The sequence below is a fragment of the Acipenser ruthenus genome, chromosome 7 (assembly GCF_902713425.1).
Source record: "Acipenser ruthenus chromosome 7, fAciRut3.2 maternal haplotype, whole genome shotgun sequence".
Lineage (NCBI taxonomy): Eukaryota > Metazoa > Chordata > Actinopteri > Acipenseriformes > Acipenseridae > Acipenser > Acipenser ruthenus.
In genome coordinates, this window is record NC_081195.1 from 21181133 (window position 1) to 21196007 (window position 14875).

The following is a 14875-nucleotide window of genomic DNA, read 5'->3' on the forward strand; positions in this document are numbered from 1 at the left end:
TAAAATTAAAAAGTTTTTTCCACTAAACTGCTTACCTGTTTATTGTGTATTATATATATATATATATATATATATATATATATATATATATATATATATATATATATATATATATATATATATATATATATTGTAGCAGGGCAGTAGGAAGCCCTGCTGTTTAAATGTATTTGTTTATTTTAGAACAGGGTTTCCCCCTGTTGAGTTGATTTATTATTATGTATAGATGACAGCGAAGCGCCGTGGGTATAGTTTTTGTTTTTATTTATTGTTTTGTAAATATGACAGCGTAGCCATGTTATGTATTGTGTTTAGTAGTGAGGATAGATAGCCCCATCCACAGTGATTTAAAAACCTTGTGCAGAAGGTGGCCATCTCCTGAATTAAGTGATTTAATTTGTCGCTAATTGGGAGATGGTCACCTGCATAAAAGCCTGCAGCTCGCTGCATGCAAGGTGGGTGTGTTAGGAGCGGAGAGAGCGAGAGGAGCGAGAGACAAAACGAAACATATACAGGAACAGTGAAGGCTACTGCACAGCCTGACCTGTGTTGTTTTGTGTTCGCGATTATTTTTGTTTAACATTTTTATTTTGCTCTGTGAGCAAGTGTTTTGTGTTAAAACCTTTTTTATTTATTTTTGTATTTAAATAAAATGACGCACGCCGTGCCTTTAACTGCAGTACTGCTTGGTGTCACGACTCAGCCACCCTGTCACACACACACATATAGATATATATATATATGATAATATACTAGCAGTATATGTTCCTGATCATTTTATGATGTGGTTAACAACTGCAGATATTGTACTGTTAGGGAAATTGGTTATGCATATTTAGTTATTATTATTTGTTTATTTAGCAGACACCTTTATCCAAGGCGACTTACAGAGACTAGGATGTGTGAACTATGCATCAGCTGCAGAGTCACTTACAATTACGCCTCACCTGAAAGACGGAGCACAAGGAGGTTAAGTGACTTGCTCAGGGTCACAAAATGAGTCAGTGGCTGAGGTGGGTTTTGAACCGGGGACCTCCTGGTTACAAGCCCTGTCCTTTAACCACTGGACCACACAGCCTCCTAGTTATGCAATAGTTTATCCAAACGGCACACAAATATAACATAATAATTTGTAGTTTTATTGATCTATTATACGTGTCATATGTTGCAGCACAGATGACACTGTGTTAATAGCTTAGCATAATCCCTCATTTACAGAATCTCCCTATAGTGCACTAATACAGATGTATTCTTTAAAACAGGCGAGAATTGAAGCAAATAAACATTTCACATGCTCTTTCAGTCCCCACATATATAATACTTGCACAAACTGGATTAAATAGAAATGGAAATAAATAGGAATAATACAGTGCTTTGCATAAGTATTCATCCCCCTTGGACTTTTCCACATTTTGTAGTGTTACAACCTTAAATTAAAATGGATTTAATTAGGAATTTTTGTCACTGATCTACACAAAATAGTCCATAATGTCGAAGTGGGGAAAAAAATCTACATATTTTTCACAATTATTTACAAATTAAAAACTGAAAAGTCTTGATTGCATAAGTATTCACCCCCTTTGCTGTGACACCCCTAAATAAGCTCTGGTGCAACCAATTGCCTTCAGAAGTCACATAATTAGTTGAATGGAGTCCACCTGTGTGCAATTAAAGTGTCGCATGATCTCAGATTAAATACACCTGTTTCTTGAAGTCCCCAGAGTTTGTTAGAGAGCATATCTAAACAAACAGCATCATGAAGACCAAGGAGCTATCAAAACAAGTCCGGGATAAAGTTCTGGAGAAGCACCAATCAGGGTTGGGTTATAAAAAAATATCCCAAACTTTGAACATCCCCCGGAGCACCGTTAAATCCATTATTAAAAAATGGAAAGAATATGGCACAACCGCGACTCTGCCTAGAGAAGGCCGTCCACCAAAACTCAGTGACCAGGTAAGGAGGGCATTAGTCAGAGAAGCAACCAAGAGGCCAATGGTAACTCTGAAGGAGCTGGAGAGATCCACAGCTGAGATGGGAGAAACCGTCCATGGGACAACTATAACCCGGATGCTCCACAAAGCTGGGCTTTATGGAAGAGTGGCAAGAAGAAAGCCATTGCTGAAAAAAACCCATATCAAATCCCCTTTGGATTTTGCCAAAAGGCATGTGAGAGACACAGCAAACATGTGGAAAAAGGTTCTCTAGTCTGAAGAGACCAAAATTTAACTTTTTGGCCTTAGCACAAAACGCTATGTGTGGCGCAAAGCCAACACTGCTCATCACCCTGAGAACACCATCCCCACGGTGAAGCATGGTGGTGGCAGCATCATGTTATGGGGATGCTTTTTATCAGCAGGGACTGGGAAACTGGTCAGGATTGAGGGCAAGATGGATGGAGCCAAATACAGGGAAATTCTAGAGGAAAACCTGTTTTAGTCTGCAAGAGACCTGGGACTGGGGCGGAGGTTCACCTTCCAGCAGGACAATGACCCTAAACACACAGCCAAAGCAACACTGGAGTGTTTTAAAAACAAGAACCTGAATGTCTTAGAATGGCCCAGTCAAAGCCCAGACCTCAATCAGATTGAGAATCTGTGGCAAGACTTGAAAATTGCTGATCACCAACGGTCCCCATCCAACTTGACAGAGCTTGAGCAATTTTGCCAAGAAGAATGGGCAAAAATTGCAGGATCCAGATGTGCAAAGCTGGTAGAGACTTACCCAAAAAGACTCACAGCTGTAATTGCTGCCAAAGGTGTTTCTACCAAGTATTGACTCAGTGGGGTGAATACTTATGCAACCAACAAATGTCTTTTTTTTGTTTAATTAACTTTTGTGTCACAACAAAAAATATATATTTTGCACCTTCAAAGTGTTAAGTATGTTGTGTAAATCTAATGGTAAAAATCCCAATTAAATCCATTTTAATTCCAGGTTGTAACACTACAAAATGTGGAAAAGTCCAAGGGTGGTGAATACTTATGCAAGGCACTGTAAATACCTATAATTACACAAATATTAATAAACCTATATTGTTTCAATTAATGTGAGCATGAAACTACTGAATTAAATCACCAGTTTGGTTGAAATAGCTAAATATAGATATTGTATATGGCTACATGCAATTCTACAGAAATCTTTTAAGTTTCATGTATTTATGTAATTATATATTTATAATTGAATGTGTGTTGTGTGTGTGTGTGTGTGTGTGTGTTTGTAAGAGACAAGGGCACTGGCTACAGCCATACTTCCCCTCACAGCCATCAAACAAGCAAGCTCACCTCAATCCTGACCTGAACACCCCCAGTCAGCCATTCAGTCCTAGACGTCTCTCAAGCAGACCGACAGTTAAGATGAATTGGGAGGTGGTTTGGCAAGGCTGTGACCTAAGCAGACAGATTTGAACCCAGACCTCCAGAGGTGAGAGGCATAAAGTGAATGACCCTTGCTCGTTTGTAATGTTTAAATATGTCATCAGCTGCTGTAATGTTTAAATATGTCTTCAGCTGCTGTAATGTTTAAATATGTCTTCGGCTGCAGGTTTTTCCATCCAGGATGATTTCGAGAATGCCCAGGATGACTCAATGCAGGACTTTTTTTTAAATGCATTCCCCCTGATGAAAGAGCTCTGAACAAGTATGCAGCTACGATCTAAACCTCCTACAGTGAGGGGACGGTGTAAGAGGAGGTCCAAGGAGCTGCTTTTTATAACAGCTGTGAAGAAAAGGTAAGAGATATCTGGAATAATAGCAATAGCATAACATATCGATATGCATTATTGTTTATTAAAAATGCAGGGTATTCCCCTAAATTGCATACCTGCACATGTTTATAGAAATGTATATAGTATATCTGTCTCAATTATTATCAAACATAAGAATTACCTGTTCATACCCAGGTAGAGAGTCTGGTTCCAAATGTTCTACACAAGATTAGCTATAGTTTTAAACTTTAGTCCACATCCATTTATTATTTAATACTTATTTGTATTGTATTTATATTAATCATTTGCACTGTTCCTTATCTAAAATGCACCACTGTTTGTTTCAGCACACTGATTACAGAGAGAGCTCACACTGTTAGCCTTTTAAAACTTAAATCTCCACAGAGGTCTTTGATCTAAAATATTGAAATGCATATCTAATGAAATAATGAAGTGGCTCACTTGGTAGAAGAGCAGCCATGTGGTGCGCAGGGTGAGTCGTACAGTGCAGGTTAGTTTCCTGGCTGGGTGAAGTAGGCCAGTCCTTGCTGGGGAATCCGAAGGAACCGTCGCATTGGGTTTGCCGCTCCCGTGGGTTATGGAGGCAAAACCAACAGAGACTGTTTCTCCTCATCGTGCTACAGCGAACCCTGCTGGCCAGGTGCCCATTGAGCTCAAAAGTGGACACCTGCAGGACTGGCCTTTGTCCTCCAGAGGTTGGTAGCTCGCTGACATCCGCTCTCGAGTGAAAAAGGAAGCTGGCTTGGTTGTGGGATCAGAGGATGACCACTAAACCTTCGGGTCTCCTGAGCCACGTGGAAAATTGCTGCGGTGAGGAGAAAAGCGATCGGACATTCCAAATTGGGATAAAATCGGGAGGAAAATAATAATTGGACACACTAAATAAAAATAAATTAATAAATAAAAACAATAAGCTTTCGTCATGTTTTATCAGGCTCTATTTGTCTGTGTAATTTGCAAAAAACAATTGTGTAATATTAAAAGCCTGGCCTACAAACAGAAATAATAATATATTAGCACGCTGGATTTTTCTGTGCTTGTTAAAAAAAATAAAAAGAAAAGAAAATGTAAAAAAATAAAGCAAAAACAAGGAAACATTTTTCATAGATATGTAAAAGTCAAATAAAACAATTGTAATGCTCTGGAACTAGCAAAAAAAGTTTCAAAAATAATTTAATTTATTGTTCTGAGTAGTTTCTTGCTAACTTAGTTCTCTTAACACTCAAATGAAGACAAGTGATTGAAAAATGTTTCCAGAAAACGGAATAAACAGGTTTTCTTGTGAATGCTCATCTAAAGTTGTGTGTTTCTTGCTTTGTAGGATAACAGTTTAATAATCATTTAAGAAAAAAAACTGCAAATTGCATTTAGGTGTGAAGATCCTAGGTTTAAGTCCTAATCAAAGAAGAACTAGCAATTTATTTAAGATGGAGATTTCTGTTTCATGGCATGATCCATACATTAAAAAAAAAAATCTAAATAAAAAAAGACCAATTATGCAATCTTTGAAACAAAAACCTTCGGCAATTAAACAATTTAATGTGACTCAAAGCACTTGCAAAAATAAACCCTGAGTTCTACTTGATAAAAATGAAGGGTGTCCCAGTCTAGAAAACCAGCAGATGTTAATTCTGATTCAGTCGTTTGTCTTGCGATGTTGTAGTTTCCAGGTCTTTAAAGGGCTTAATAAATGGCATCTAATAGGCTGTACATCAAGTGCTAATTAAAACTGCATTAACCTTAATGGATCGGAAAAAGAGAGCCTAATTTATAAAAGTTTTTGTTTATACAAGGCGGGCTTAAATAATACATTACGCAATGCATGCTCTAAAAGACTTCCATTGCTAATACAAAGCGTATGTGTGTAAGTACACTGCGTTTAGTCACTACTCTTCATTATCTTTGTTTTTAATAAAGGACTTAGCAACATTAGGACATCTTTAGTGTCAGCGTTAAAACACATAGGCGATGCCAGCCTGCAGCAATCAGTGTCACAAGTGATTGTAATAGTTCAACTAATTACTTCATTATTTCTCTTAACTCTGCAGACCTGTTTGCGCTTCATACAGTGTATAGTTCCATCACGGCTGCTTTTGCGGTAGTGCTTCTTAACCATTCAGATAATCCTCTTCAAGCTCAGACAAGTATCTGCTTGTTGTCTTGATTTCCCAAGAGGGAGTGTATTTGTTCACTCAATCTAGTTATAGAAATTCAGACACTGATAGTATCTTACAAACGGTTATCACTTATAATAAATAAATAAATAAATAAATAAATAAATAAATATACATACATGCACCAAAACACTGAGATTGAACTATTCTTCTTTCTGTATTCATCTGCCCTCACAAGGTGGGCAATAATTGTGTGCTTGAGCTTCCTCCCAACTGCACCCACATTAAAATCAGCAGACCCTGGTCTCACATCATCACAATGGAAGCTAAGCTGTAAGTAGCCCCCGGGGCCTGTTGCCCTAATGATTACCAGACCACAAATTAATGAAGCAGCTTTGGAAAAACATTGTGATTTTTAGTCACTCAAGCATCAGTAAAACTGCCAGAAAGCAGGACAGCTGTTTATGACTTGTTATGATGTCAGTTTGTTTACAAATGAGATTTTCCTTTGGAAAAAACTCTGCACCTAACTGCCCATTCTCATCACTGAGCACGGTGCTTCTGGGGCATTTATTGCAGGTTAGGGTTAAGAGTTGGCTGCTTAACTGCAATTGAGGCTTATCAGCATGCTGAAAGGAGTTGAAGGTGCCCAATCTTTGGAGTTTCCAGTAGCATGCAGTCATACATGCAAAGACAAACTAAACATCTAGCCACTCTAGATGTGTTGCACCTGGTTAAACGGGCTGGCTCATGCTCTTATCGGCTACAAATGACAAATGGCACATTGTAGGCAGAAAAGGCTTCAAATATGGTACAGAAATTTTGAGGATTATGATTTTGTTTTTTAAATGAATGGACAGATGGACATTTGAATTCAATCAGGATCTAAGCACAGTTTAACACAAGTTTGGCATTTTACCTCACAGAAAGGTGTGTCCTGTGACATTCAAACACACACTTGCCATGCGATTCCATGCTGATGTTTCTTAAACTGTAATAAAATGTTGTTAGTAAGTTAGATTGAAACCTTCCCTGAATAACTGAAAGAGTACATAAATCAAGAGTTCCCAAGGTCCTCCTTTGGGACCATTAGCAGTGCAGTTTTCGGTTGCAACCTGGTCCTAATAAAGTCAGACTAAAGTTTCAGCAGCTGTGAATGATGTTTTATGTGCATTGGAGCAGGCTCGATTTAAAATGAATACTTAGGACCTGGTTGAAAGAGAAACCTGGAGGGTTAGTGCACCCTAAGGACTGGTATTGGGATTGCTTGCCATCAATGATTCATTTTAGGAAAGCAGGCAAAGAAATGTGACAAAACTAACAGAACTCTTGTATGGTCAGCATTTACATTTTCTATTTACCCAAGAACAGCCATATTGCGTGATGCCATCAAAGAAAGCAGGGTATGATTTCCCCATTGAGTCCCCTTCGGAGTCATTTGGAAATGCCATCTGATGCATTTCTATATTTATGTCTAACTATATGAGTCACACTGCCGTCTGTTTCCTTGTGGGACCTACGTGCACAAAAGGAAATTATATTACTGGCTCCCACAGCCGGTCAAGTGTAAGTTTGTCATACTCAGGGGTACACAGGTGAGTCTTGTCTGATGTTCATGTTGCAAAGGTGTGCACCAATGCAAGAAACAATTTCATTGGGTCTGATCGATGGCCTCCAGACATCCCGTGCACCTTCTGGGAAAGAAAGAGTTAATTAAATTACTGAATGTTTCGCTTGAGTCTCGTCCTAGGCCTGTCAGGTAATGGAGAGCATGCCTGGACTTGTCAGCTCATCAGCTGTGCATTAGCAGCATTTTGAGAGCATTTTGTGTAGGAGTCTCTATAGAGAATAAGGCATGGCACATCCATGTTACCAGAAATACCCCACCAGTCTTGCATACAGTAATGGTAGGCAGATATCTTTTGAAGCTATTAGTCAATCAGTACTAGAATAATATTTAATTTGGCAACTCATTGGGATGACTATAGAGTTTGTTTATATGATATATACTGGTGCCATATCAAACCCTTTACAAAAAAGCTTTGTTTCTTTATTGGTGTTTTTTTTCAATCCTGTTGTGTAAAAGGTATTAATAACTATATTTGTTTTACATATTTAAGATGGTTGTTACGTGGCATGCCCTTGTTCAAAATATGTAGGTGTTTCCTGACATTTTTTTTTCTCTGTGTCTGCATTTTCATTTCGCTGCCCTGAGCTAAAACAGAGACTGTACAGTATATATATATATATATATATATATATATATATATATATATATATATATATATATATATATATATATATATATATATATATATACCTGCTGTAGTGTTAGATTCAAACTAAACTACATGAGTGCTGCTGCCTCGTGTAGTTTAGTCTGAATCTAACACTACAACAGGTAATGTCAATAAACTGGTTTCTGATGCACAGAAGGTGACTATGTATAGTTAATGTAAGTATAAAATAAACATTTACAATAATTTTGACCCATTTATAATCACTAAAGACAATACAGTATAATGGAATAACATCAACAAAAAAGATTTAGGTGGTGGTTTTAATATCTGCCACTGTTTACAGCTTTTTCATACAGGCATATAATCAAGCGTTACTCTATGGCCAGCACTGACATGTTTCTTAGAGGTACACTAATATCAACTGATCATCCTTTTGTCTTCTTTGTTTCCAAGACAGAGGAAAAACAAAGAGGCTCCCACTCCAGCTTCTGCTGGTTCAGCTGTAACATCATTCGAGCCTCCCATCAACCAACAGACACTGCAAACTACAAGTGCAGTCTTGGACGAGCTAACTAACAAATCAAACAATAACAAAGAAGAGCAACCCTTGGTAGTCTTGGGAGGTTGTAAAACACAGCCACCACAGACAACGAGCAGCTGGCGGGGGGAGGAGGAAAAGGCCCTGGTGAGTAAATCATTGTTAAATGGTAACAGCGGATGTTTTAACAATCTGGTTCGCCAATAAGCAAATAATTATAGGTGAACACCTGGTTTTTATACTGCAAAACTCACCTGCCAAATGCCCATTTTGACACAGGGAGTTGTTGATAGATCTGCATACAGGATTTACGGAATGTGAGTTGCATTAGGGTGGATCTTGTTTAATTTTTTTTTAAGTGCATTTTCCCCACACTGTTAATGCACATTGCAAGCTACAAGAACGAGGGAGGGAGGTGCTGTTATCCCAGGTGTTCCCCCATTAGAAGATCACTTCAGACCCCAATCCAGGGGGAATGCATTACATGGTATGTGATCCTTTTCTCCTATTCTCTTCTGCAGTCAGCGGTCTTTAAGAGGAAATGATAGCATCTAAGAGGTTTTCTAATTACCTTGAGATAAAACGCATGTTAATGGGAGATTTAAAATTATCATTGTTTGTAATTAGAGAGCAACAGAAGAGCCTTTCTATTTAATTAAATAAGGTGTAAATGCATCTGCTTAAGGAGTTGCTTACAAATGCTTTAGCATGTTAATCAAAATGCATGTTAACGAGATCAAGAAAAATGAATGGAAGCATAATTCACTGTTATGGAAACAACTGGCGTACAGCGAGACAGCTTTCTCAATAGCAGCAGCCAAATGGAAATATAATAAAAAATAATGGGAATATCTATTTTGTGTATAATTTGTAAACTTAATTTAAAATTGTGTATTTTGTCATGCAGAATGTACATTTATTTAGATAACTTCACATATACAATGCTGATTTATGATTATCTGGCGTGTGGGTAAAACTCGGACGGCACGGATTAAAAAAAAAATGTATTTATTTTTTGGATGGGGCTGAGCCATCTATCTATATTGGTTGGAATTTATTTTCTTATGTTGACATCTACTTTTGTATTTATTTTATTATGTACTATTGTTGGCTATAAATAAATATGTTTGAAGTGTCATTTGTATTTGTTAGTTATTATACATGTGTACCGTGTATGTAACACTTCATTATACATGTATTAAGCTTTGAAAATTATGATAGAACTCCCCAACCCAATACACAATTTGTTTATAATTAATTGTTCGCTGAATTCCTTCAATCATGCGTTTTCTCTGGTACTCTTTGCCCGCCTCTGCCACCGAACACTTACAGTATTATAAGAAGATGTTATAACATGTGCATACAGATGTGTGGAGGCGAGAGTTTAGACTGTACATACAGTGTGGGGGGAGTCTGACAACAACATTACAAATACGTTAGGCAAAATCCATGTCTCGATCACATTAGGTATTCCATTTACCGTAGTGATATCTTTTGAAAGTGAGCCCCATATTGCACTTTTTAACTATTAGACGAAGTGACCATGATGCATGATTTGTTTATTATTAATAGCGTTATAATTAAACTATACCAAATCACGTTTATATTTACAATGAAGGGAAAACATGTTTTTGCTGACTTTATATACTTTAAGTATTTGGGACGACACAGTATAGGTTACCTTCATTGTAAATAAACGTGATTTGTTATAATTTAATAATAATGCTATTAATAATAAATGAATCATGATTATAGCAGCAGTTAAGTATTCTGTAAATATTTCGTCTAATAGTTACAATGTGGGGCTGGCAGGTTTTGTTTTCAAAAAAATATCGTCACAGACATTATATACAAACCAACGGAATACTGTGTGTGTGTATACATATAGGTATGTATGTATGTGTGTGTGTTTAATAGAGAGAGAGAGAATACATGCATGTCTCCAGTCATATGTGGTTTTCATGATCACGTCGCATTAAGTTCTAGCTAAAATTGTAGATATTTATTACTGCCATAGCCTTATATTGTCGCCTATTGATTCGCCCCATTTCCACTGTACGGTGTGTTCCGGGTTTAAGGTTACAAATTGTTAAAACAAGTGAACAAATCTCATCCATAACCACAAGTATATAAAAGTCTAAAATATTACAAATATTGGATTATCTAGGTAGTCTCTGTATCGTCGGCGTCACAGCAAATTAACTGCAAATTAACTCCTGATAAATTATGACAACTAACACAGATTTGGTTTTAAATTCCCACGCAAACAAAAGAAATAGTCGCAAGAAGCACTGCTCTAAGATATTTAAATTATTTCGTAAATCAGCAATTTCGGAAATCACGTTAGCATGATTATTTAATAACAAGATAGGCATAACGACCTCTTGAATGCCAAAATCAATGCTACATAAGGATTTGTTGATTAACACTTGAGTTACCATTTACAAACTTTTGAAAATCCTGCCCTTACTGTGCTGAGAAGTTTTTGATTTTTCACTTACTAGTTAAGTATATAAAAATATTTGAAATATAAAGCTATGCATCCTAGTACTTTTGCTGTAGGTCACATGTTCTGACTGCAGTGAGTTTGAACTACAACACATGATGTGGTTAGGTACTAGGAAGCAGCAACAAAGTTTCATCTATAGCGTTGTCTTTGATATTCCAGATGAAATTATAAAATACAAATGAAGAACCTAAGTATCTCCAACAGAAGAATAATATTGTGACTGCTAATAGGAGGTAAGAACATAGAAACCTTGGTTGGCACTCCTTTAACTTTAAGTGTATGATTCACCTGATATCTTACCACATTTAGCCCTGTAATGCCCAAGCATTTTTTAAATACGAAAAGGTACTTTATTTAACTCTTTTTTTCTCCTTGTTCGGCAACACATAATGTACTGCACGTGAAAGTTCTGACTTGTGAGGCTAGATTTAAAAATTAATAATATAGAGGGGTGGCTAAGCATTGTATCAATTGTGATACAGAAATGGGCATCACATAGTTAATAGTACTTTACCTTATATGTGTGTCATTCTCTTGGGCCTCTCACAAGCAAGGAGTGCAATTCTACCAAATTGTGTGGGGTTTCTGAGATTCTGACTACTGTCCAAGTTGGGAGCACCAAACTCATTTTGCTTGTGACCTAGGTCAGTTTTGAATCCAGAGGTGAATGAATAGGGAATTAACCATGTGTGAAGCAACATGTACAGTAGTATTCTTTTAGGGAGAGAAATTATTCTTCAAAATTCAAGTGACCTAATTAGTATTAAAATACAGGAGGGGGGGGGGGGGGTATATTTAAAATTTTTTATCAGTGTTCCAATTTGTCTCTGCGTGACGACTGATATCATGTCGCTTTCTTAAATTCGGTCTACAATACGTTTTTAGGTTGTTTTGAAGAACCGCAAGTAGCACTATTATTATTAAAAATAAGAAAATGACTTATCACTAATTAATCAATGAATTAATGAATGTGCATTTTTAAGTCTGGTTGGCTTGTCCTTATTAGTCTCGTATTTGTGTCATGTTTATCACTTTCAGTTTTGAAAGAAGGCCATTCCTATCTGGGGAATTTACTCAATGACTAGCATTCCAATTATTTGCTTATGACTGCTAAATGGTGACAGATGGCCCCACAAGACATAAAAAGTTATGTTTGCAACAATTACATATAATAACCCCTTTGTACCGAATACCTCAAAGGCAACCGATATTCTTGTCTAAAGGTAATTTCCCACGAGAGTTGTTTTTCACTTGCTAAAGTTTAAAGCTTTTAAACACACAGTAGTGCAGAAATTAAAAATTCTAAAAGAAACTTCAATTCAATGACTGTGACAGGTTGGCTTGTGTGGTGACGTCAGGTCCGGAAGAAACACACAGAGTGGTGAGTGAATTGAATGTGCTGCTTACTCAGTTTAATAAGTGAACAATGAAACAGGTTGAACAAAACAAAACACTGCACACATTACATACTATTACATACTTTATCTGCACGTGAAATGATTGTGCAATCCCGTGCCTAAATACAACTATACATTAAATCACCTGTGATAACCCATACTCCATGCACCAATACATACACCACATACAACATATAACACAAAAATACGCACAGGGGCGGGCACCCTGCCACAATGACACAAAAAAACAATTCTTGTCCTAACGTTTGTCATTGTTTTTAAGTTTCTTTTTAGTTACTTATTTGCATGATGTAATTACTGAGAATACCAATAAAACAATAATTTATGGCTGTATTTAAATTGTTCTTTATTACCGATTATTTTAACACAAGAAAACATACAATATACTATATTTATAAACATAATTTGTATAAATGTATTAAATAAATATAACCTAAAAAATAGCCTTGTGTTTTTTCAGACTTTTTTCTATATTCATACATAAGCTAGTAAAGTTATTTTTTTTAAATATATATATATATAATATCATATATATATATATATATATATATATATATATATATATATATATATATGAATAGAAAACACAGTATATGTAGTATTTTACCAATTATTATTATTATTATTATTATTATTATTATTATTATTATTATTATTATAAACTGAAGGATTGAAAAATCTGCAGCCGTTTGATGTTCTGACACTATTACATTGTTAGCTAACCCCTCTGGAATGTAGTACAGTTCATGTATTTTCGATTTACTCCATGTGTCTTTTTCAAACTTATGATTTCTCAACAATACGGGCTTGCTTCAAAAAGCAATTGAAGTTGAAAAGGAGACTGCCAAGGATTATCACAATGGTAAATATATATATAAAGGTAGACTGCAAATGATAGAAGCCCCAAGTTCCTTATTAGTAGTAGTAGTAATAGTAGTAGTCTCCGTAGTAGTGTTAGCAGTATTCATAGTAGTATTAGTATAATTGAGTTTCAAAGGCTGTTAAAATAGAGATATAATTAATATTCATCCCCTTTTTTCTACAGATTATAAGGGGTCAGTCTTAGCTCTCCAGGAGAGATACTACAACCTTTAATTTGCTTTTAGCCCTCTAACAAGCCATATGCTTGCACACTTTTTTGCTAGCATTGGCATTCAGCATTGAATTTCACCAAGACTGCCTGCTGCATTAATTCAAATGAGATTAAATTGATGGGTGGAGATGTGGTGAGAATGAAAAGAAAAATAAGACTCCAGAATGAAAGCGATTGCTTGGCAATTTGAAAAGGACCCTCATCTGCATTAATATTATTGACAGAGAATAATGCAGACAGATGTTTCTCTCATTAGATTTTAAAGGCAAACACGTGTCTGTGAGGAATAGTGTGTATGTGTTTTATACCATTGAGAGGGGTAAGGTTAACTGAAGGGTACATTTGAATGAACACAATCCATGGGCTAAAGATGTAGGTGGATGGGAGCCTAAGATCTATTTCAGGATTGCATGACTGAGTTCATTTTGGGCTGGGTGTTATTAAAAATGGTGAATGCTAGTGTATATAACTGAATTATATTATGTGCACAAACTAACCCATTGTTTTGAATTTTATGAATGGCCTACATTTATTTATTTATATATTTATTTTAAAATTTTTATTTATTGCTTTGGGCAGATGGGAACAGAGAAGACCTGGAGCCACCCCACTCTATCCAGGTCCAGATTTATGGAACTTGCTGAAATACTTTTCAGATACAAACTAAATAAATAAATAAAAAAAAAAAAAACACCTTTCAACCACTGGCTATGTTCCTGAGAACTGTGGTTTTGTACAGAGATTTTCCAGTTACTAACCCAGCGGTGGCCAATACGTGGACCGCGATCCACTGTTAGATCGCAAAAGATTTTCGGTGGATCTGGGAACAAATCAGAACAAGCACTAGCATATAAGCGTACAACAGTTTCAATTGATGGGCAGAGCCTTCTGTGTCGTCCAGTAGCACAGATGAAACTATCCCAAAAGTTTCTGCATATGAGACTAACAAAATGCTTGTCCGGACGTACATTTTAATTTAGCCGCACGTAGAAATTCCTAAAGGTTGACTATAAACAATAAACGTGATCTATTTTTTCAGCTGAAAAGTATAAAACGAAAGAGGGAAATAAAAAACTCAAAGTCGGATCTAAACTCATCGCTCAATCGTAATGTACTCTGGGAAAGTAGTTTATTGGTGTCCACTGCCCACTGTTAGTCACACATTAAAAACTACAAATCCCATACCGCGCCAGTTTCACTGATTTATCAGTGCGATGGCTACTCGTTTCCAGACAGTT